We start from the raw sequence: 8733 nt of genomic DNA, 5'->3' as shown, positions 1-8733 counted from the left end.
CTATCTATCTATCTATCTATCTATCTATCTATCTATCTATCTATCTACCTACCTACCTACTGACCTGTCACTTTCCTCACAACCACCCAGTTAGGTAGTAAAATTTTTATAGAGACTGAGATAGATAAAATTAATCACTCAAGATGAAATGAGTTTGCAGGCTCATTTTACTGGGAATTATCATGATGATGAACTTAACAAATGAGCCAGTGGGACAAAGGTACATCAGAACAAATCAGAAATAACAATAATATCCCATTTGGAAATACTTTGGTGAAAGTGGTATTGACCACTGAAGTGGGCAAACTATGAGTATGTATGAAATTATTGGGAGATGGGAAAGTTATTATAACATGTCAGTAATAAACCCATAACAAAATTATAAATGGATCTTACCAACTATAGACAAGGACTTCATACTGTTTTTTATTAGTAATCTCTTTAGCTTCAAGTTACGTAAGAGCTGAGAAAAGATTCATGCATAGCAATAATCATAAATTAGTTAATTCCTTAATTCAAGTTAGATAAAATAAGATTAGAAATTAAGGAGTTATTTCACTCTAAAGAGAGATGGACTGAGGCAGCTAAAAGCATTGAAAAATCAAAACAAAACAAACTCTAGTATGCTACCTAATAATTAAATGAATGTCAAAGTGGTGATGTCACAAACGACTTTTTGAAAAGAAAATAGACATGTTTAGAAAAGAATATTGAAAAGCAGTTATTAAGAGGATGGGACCAAGATGGCAGAGTAGAGGCAGCAATAGATCCAAACTCTTCCAACATTCCCCTCCAAACAACTTTAAAATAGTGCCTCAAATCAAATTCTGGAGTGGTGAATTAAACAAAAGGCCAGGGTGAGACACTTTCCATACCTAAGACAATTTAAGAGGTCAGCAGGAAAGGTCTATAACACTGGGGTAGGGGCTGACCTGGAGTGCACACAATGGAAACACCAGTGGTGGGGCTTGGAAGTAGCTACAACATTGGCAGCAGAAACCTCAGGAGCTCTCAGCCAAGAGGTGGTAAGGGAGTCAGACAACTGGTCATAAAGAGATTACAGGGGACCCTTTGCTGGTACTGGGTGCTGATGGGACTGATTGGTAACTCTATTGCTCATAAACAGTTCTGCGTAGCAGTTCCAGGTCAGAGAAGAGTGCTTGTGGTCAGTCACAAGGGAGCAGAGGCCCTGGTGGCAGTTTCAAGGCAAAGAAGAGCATTAAGTCCAGAAAACAGGGCACTTGGTCACAGTCCTCAGGGCCAAGCGGAGTGTTAGTACTTGTGGCTGCAGAGGAACGGGGGTCCTATCTGGGTAAAGATTGGAGCAAGGACCAAGAGAGCAGTGACCACAGCTCTCCTCTTCCACCTTGGAAGGACTTAAAAACTTGTAGAATTCCAGAACTAGCTCTGAAAATAGCAACATAAAAAAGCTTGACACTTAGGACAGTGCCTTCATACCCTCAGGTGAGCGGAGCCCAATGGGGGAAACAACAACAGAGAACTTGACCATAAGAATCTACTACAGTGGTAAGGAAGACCAAGACACAGGCACAGAAGAAGACAACAACATGCAAAGCCTCAAAGAAAAACGGAAATTAGACATGAGCCCAACAAGAATGCCTCTAAGAGTTCAAGAAAGAGATGAGTGGTAGAGGGAAAATTGTGAAAAGAAATGAGACTGATGCAAGAAAATTATTAAAGAAGAATCAATATTTTGGCTTAAAAAGGCATAAAAAATACTGAAGAAAATAACCTCTTAAAAAACAGAATTGACCTAATGTTAAAAGAGGTACAAAAATTCACTAAAGAAAAGCAGAAAAATTAAAAACAAAATAAGCCAAATGGAAAAATAGTGCTTCTACTATATAATTCTGCCTCTGTTAATTGAGGATTATAGATAATCCTTTTCTTAAATGTGTGGCCTTGGGCAAGTCCTTTAACATCTGAAGCTTATTTTCTTCCTCTGTAAGCCTGGGATCAAGATACTTGTACTACCTACCTCACAGAGTTGTTATGAGGTATAAATGAGAAAACCTATGGAGAGAACTTTAAGTATAAAGCACTATATAAGAGCAAGCTGTTACTATTTTTATTATTCTGAGATAGTCAAGGCACCGAAAGACCATGAAGAACATTTGGAGAAAACAAAGATTATATTTTATTCAGTATAAAAAAAGCTCACTGAATAAAATAATTCCTGAAAAATTAGAGTTGGGCAAGTGGAAGCTAATGACTCCATTAAACATCAAGAAACAATAAAACAAAGTCAAAAAAATAAAATATAAGGGGAAATGTGAAATACCTCATCAGAAAAACAACTGACTTGGAAAAAATGGATTAAGGAGAGATAATTTATGAATTTTTGGACTATCTGAAAGCCATGATTAAAAAGAAAAGAACATAGACATTGCATTTCAAGAAATTGTCAAGGGAAATGGCCTTGATATTTTAGATCCAGATGGTAAGATAGAAATCTAAAGAATACATTGATTGCCTGAAAGACAGCTCAAAATGACAACTCCTAGCAATATTATAGCCAAAGTGCACAGTTCCCAGGACTTAGAGAAAATATCACAAGCAGCCAGAAAGAGACAATTCAGATATCATGGAGCCACAGTTAGTATCACACAAGATTTAGCAGTTTTCACATTAGAGAATTGGACTGTGTGGAATATGACATTCTGGAAGGCAAAGGATCCAGTATTACAACCAAGAATAAGCTACTCTGCAAAACTGAGTCTAATCCTTCAGGGGGAAATGGTTATTTAATGAAACAGAGAACATTTAAGCATTTATGATTAAAAGATTAGAGCCAAATAAAAAAGTTGACTTTCAAACATGGGACTCAAGAGAAGCATAAAAACATAAACATGAAAAAAGGAATCATAAGATACTTAAAGTTAAACTGTTTAAAGTTCTATATGGGAATATAATTCACGTAACTCCTAAGAACTTTATTATTATTAAGACAGTTAGAAGCAGTCTACCTAGATAGAGGTCATAGGTATGAATCACTTAGATTGGGATGATCTCAAAAAATGAAAGGGTGAGAAAGAGGAATACACTGGGAAAAAGAGGAAGGGAGAGTTAGAACGGAAGGGATTATCTTTCTTAAAAGAAGCATGCAAGGAAGAACTTTTATAGTGGAGGGGAAAATGGAGTGGCAGGGGGCTATGCTTGAACTGTATTCTCATTAGAATGGGTTTAAAGAGATCATTGTACACAGTAACAGCAATATAGTAGTGATAAGCAACTGTAAAAAGACTTAGCTACTCGAAGCAATAAAATGATCCAAGAAAATTCCAAAAGACCTCATGATCAAAAATACTATCTTATTTCCAGAAAGAGAATTGATGAACTCCTAGTGTAAACTGAAGTATAGTTTTTTTTTCACTTTCTTTATTTTTTTGTTATTTTTTGTGATATGGCTAATCTGGAAATGTTTTGCTTGATTTCACATCTATACTTGATTTCATATTGCTTGACTTCTTAATGGGTGGGGAAGTGGCAGAAGGGAGGGAGAGAATTTGGAAGTATTTTTTTTAAAGATGGTATTAAATAAATAAATAATAAAACAAAAATAAAAAGATACTTTCCCAGAGACGTGGAATTGATAGAAGTAGCCACATATATAGTTTTGAAGGGAATTGGTGAAATCTATTATATCAGCAGAAATTTTGATACTTCAAAATAATTTATGATTTAATCAGTTTAAGTACTCCCTATATCTTTGTAAACTGCTGTGGCCAATACAATAGATTGAATGGTGGGTTGCCAACTTCCTAAGGATGAATTTAGCAAGGCTGGTACTCAGATAATAATCCATATCAAGACCACATTCAACATCATTTCACTTTGTTAGAGATTGCCAGATTTTGCGCAATATTGGTATATCAAAGTAGGCCTTCAAAAGTAGTTCCAGATGACAAGTATTCATATATCAGAGTTTATACATTTTTTATTTGGTCCTTAAGTTAGACAAAATGTAAGGTGGCTAATAAATGCTTGTTGAATGAAAAAGAAAAAGAAATTAATAAACTTGATGGCACAATCCAAAGTAAAAGACCAATTACATTGAAACAAAGTAATTTTAAAAGTGGATATCTGCTATCACCATCATTAATGGATACATTCTCCTACAATATTTGACATAAAGCAAAAAATATTTCATAACCTGCTCATAACAATTGATGCTGTGATTGTTACTGAAATAAGTACTATATGAATAAAGATTATGTTACTTATGAATACTCCTAAGAGCAAGCAACAAGTATCGTGATGAACGAGAAGACATCAGAAAACTATTTAACACATGCAGAAAGGCATCAGATGATTACAGAAATATTTAACTGGGATACACAACAGAAAGCTTGACCAATGTATTGTACAATTAAGACAACAAAAAAGACATATGAAAATCATGTGGGAAAATATGAACCCATCACCATCCTTGTCATCCTATTTGCTCCTGATGAGCTTTTAGTGTGTCCACAAAGATGAGGATTTATTCTGATACTTTTATTCAATTTGGAAAATCAATTATTTTACCCATCTGTAAAATAATATGCAGAACATGAAATATAAAAGAATAGTAGTAGGATAGAGCATTATTCCAAAACCCTTTTTATTACTGAATTCCATTGGGGAAAAAACATGAATAAAAACAATAGTTTATTTTCATATTATTCTTTATAAGGATATGAACAGACAGTTCTCAGATGAAGAAATTAAAACCATCTATAGTCATATGAAAAAATGCTCTAAATCACTATTGATCAGAGAAATGCAAATCAAAACAACTCTGAGGTACCACATCACACCTATCAGATTGGCCAACATGACAAAACAGGAAAATGATAAATGTTGGAAAAGATGTGGGAAAATTGGAACACTAATGCATTGTTGGTGGAGTTGTGAAATGATCCAATCATTTTGGAGAGCAATTTGGAACTATGCCAAAGAGCTATAAAAATGTGCATACCCTTTGACCCAGCAATAGCACTTTTCTAGGGCTGTATCCCAAAGAGATCATACAAAATGGAAAAGGACTCACATGTACAAAAATGTTCATAGCAGCTCTTTTTGTGGTGACAAAGAATTGGAAATTGAGAAGATGCCCATCAATTGGGGAATGACTGAGCAAGTTATAGTATATGAATGTAAAGGAGTACTACTGTGCTATAAGAAATGATGAACAGGCTGACTTCAGAAAAACCTGGAAAGATTTGTATGGTCTGATGCTGAGTGAAGTGAGCAGAACCAAGATAACATTGTACACAATAACAGCCACATTGTGCGATGACTAATAGTGATAAACTTAACTCTTCCTAGCAATACAAGTATCTAAGACATCTCCAGAGGTCTCATGATGGAACATTCTCTCCACATCCAAAGAAAGAACTATGGAAGTTGAATTGCCATTTTTTTTCTCTTCTGTTGAGTTTTGTTTCCTCTTTCTGATGGTTCCTCCTATTGATTTTAATTTTTATTTACAACATCACTAATGTGAAAATATGTTTAATAGGAATGTAAATGTATAGCCTATATCAGATTATGTGCCATCTTGGGGAGGGTGGTGGGGAGGAAGAGGGAGAACAATTTTAAACTCAAAAGCATATGGAAGTTATTGTTGATAAATCAAAATAAATTAATAACAAAAGAAAAAAAAGAAAAAATGTTATTCTTTACAGTTACTAGGCATTTCATATACATGATCACATTTGATCCTGTTATTAATAGCTGTTTGCCTGTGTATAGCAGCTAAGTGGTGCACTAGATAGAGAATCAAACAGAATCAGAAAGAATCTTCATGAGTTCAAATCTGAACTCAGACGCTTAGTAGCTATGTGACCCTGGGCAAGTCACTTGGCACTGTTTGCCTCAGTTTTCTCATCTGTAAAAGGAGCTGGAGAAGGAAATGGCAACCACTCTAGTACCTCTGCCAAGTAAACCCCAAATGGGGTCATGAAAAGTCAGACATGATTGAAATGACTCAGCAACAGCAACAAATGCCTGTGTGAATGTAGCAGCAAGAATTAACAAGAAATTGACGTATGATAAGCTCCAAAACCAGAAAAAGCCCTAATTTTTTTTCTAACAGTCCTTGGGAACAGGAATTGCCCTCATTAGTAGAGATGGTGATGGACACACACACACACACACACACACACACCCAAAAAAACAAAACAAAATAAAAAAATCCTTCCTCCTGTCTGGTCTGTAGAAAATCAGATAAAATGAATGTTAAGATGAGCTCTATAGCTCAGACTACATAAAATTACCTTGCAGATTTCATCTTTCTGTGAAATTTAGCTATTTTTCAATAACTATTCCCATAAGCAATTGATACAACATTCATAAAACAATGAAAAACAAAACTGTTCTCTCTCCTGTCTTTTTTCAGAGTTGTAGATCTAAAAGAATCTTTACTTTTACACATGGAAACATTTATTTTAAAAAGTACATTAGGTCCACACTGAATACTTAAAATTATTTTGTCACATTTGCAGAGGCCATTTTTTACAACCCATTTTGGCTAATATTTATGCTGACACCATTCCACATAGTACTACAGGCAGCTGGCATGCCTCAGGATAGAAACCAAGAGGCTTGTGAGGATTTAACATAGAAGTTGGCCTAGAAACTAGGAGAAAAGAACATCATAAAAGACATTTTTGTGCTCTTTTAGCTGAAGGCAAATGGATGCTACCATGTAGTGAGAAAAAGGTCTGAAATAATCTTACTTACCGATTAACTCTGCTAAGGCATGTAATTTTATGATATTTTTAAAGTCATTTAATTCATAGATCAGTAAGAATGTTCTGGGTTAATTGACTAGGAACTGACTCCTGGGGAGTGCCTAAGTAATTCTCCTCATATAAAGGACAAATATATTTACATCAAACTCAGATAGAACTGATCCCTGCAGGCCACATATTGACATAGAAAATTATAAATGGACATTATCTGTGTTGTATTATATTTTTATTTATTTTACTAAATATCTCCCAATTGCATTTTAAAATGGTTTGAGCCCAAATTTGTTAGTTTTAGGGGGGCTTCAAGCGGTAGGCCTAAGTTTGACAACTCTGCCTTAAAGTATTTTCAACGTAGAAGCAAGTTATTTTTGGTTTACTTTATATATGACAGGACATATTTATTCAGGATCTTGCCCATTTATACATGCAAGTCTAGCTGTTAAAAGAACAAGCTTGGAGAACAATATGAGACTGTTCAAAATCAACTAGTTTCAATTAACTGAAAACTATATATATATATATATATACATACATACATATGTATATACATAGGGGTGTGTGTGTGTGTGTGTGTGTGTGTCTTCATGACCCCATTTGGGGTTTTCTTGGCAGAGATACTGAACTGGAGTAGTTTGTCATTTCCTTCTCCAGAACATTTTACAAATGAGGAGCTGAGGCAAACAGGATTAAGTGAGTTGCCCAGGGTCACACAGTTAGTGTCTTAGTCCAGGTTTAATTCAGGTTTTCCTGACTCCAGGCCCAGCAATCTATCCACTGGGTCACCTAGTGACCCCAGTGTATGTATATGTATAATATATACATATAACACCACTTCTAGGGCTTCCCTCCAACTTTCATTTGCAGGTTGGGTACCATAGAGGAGATGATTACCCTATGCTCAAGGCACTCAGTGGTTCTGTATTCCTAAAATCAAAAGTCAACAAGAAATTAATTTACTTTTAATAATAAGCCCAAGGACACAATTACCTCAAAGTACTAGTTCAGCACAGGTTTTCTCCCCACTTTCCATCAACTACAATGCTTTTGGACTTCTCTGGAGCTCTCCATCATGTCTTTCTTCTTTAGGAAACTAATTGGGACATCTTACTGTGCTGAAACATAGAATCTGCCTGGTATTCACATCTTATTAGTTCCCTTTAATTAGATTCTATGACTGAAGGGCAGGGCCATGGATCTCCAGATCACTAAGGAGTTTTTCCCCCATTTCCCAACAGCTATTCTGCTTCTGGAACTCTCTACCATGCTTCTGTGTGGGGTGCCATCTCTCTCCGTCTCCCTTGCTTTTCAACTTCCTTTTTTCTGTTGTTTCCTTCCATTAGATTGTAAATTCCTTGAGATCAGGAGGTATTTTTGTTTTTTTTTTGTATTTGTATCCCTCATGATTAGTACAGTACTTGGCACATGCTACTAAGTGCTTAATAGATGTTTATTGATTCATTAAATAAAGATATTTATTGAGATGATATAATAAGAAAAGTGACTTAAAAATCACATACCCCCATCAACGTAGGGCACACATTTCCACTAATTCACGTAGCATCAATAAGAAGAATGGGCACACATGTAGAAGACACTACACAAGGGAAACTCATGTGGTCAAGGCAATTTATACCTCAGAAATTACAAGTATTAAAGGCTCCATGTCTTTTCTGTTCTCCTATTGTGTTCATGCTTCTCATTTTGGGAACAGCATCTGTTGAGCATGTCACTCACCGGAATTTCCTGGGATGGTTCCTCTCCGGGCTTACCTCTCCGTTGGACTAAAGTATTTACTATCAAGTAAGCTGTCAGATATTGCTGATGAGAGAGAAGACAATTTTCTTGGGTCTTCTGGATGAAACCCAAGGGAAAAAGTGAAGAGAAAATCTTGGTCAAGAGCTGGATTCTTCCTTATAGATGCCTCTCTTTACTCTTAGAGATGATTCCTTAGAGAGTATATAGGAATTCAGAGGTG

Source organism: Vombatus ursinus, unplaced genomic scaffold, assembly GCF_900497805.2.
Source record: "Vombatus ursinus unplaced genomic scaffold, bare-nosed wombat genome assembly UNPS02014872.1, whole genome shotgun sequence".
Classification (NCBI taxonomy): Eukaryota; Metazoa; Chordata; class Mammalia; order Diprotodontia; family Vombatidae; genus Vombatus; species Vombatus ursinus.
Note: the sequence above shows the minus strand (reverse complement) of the source record.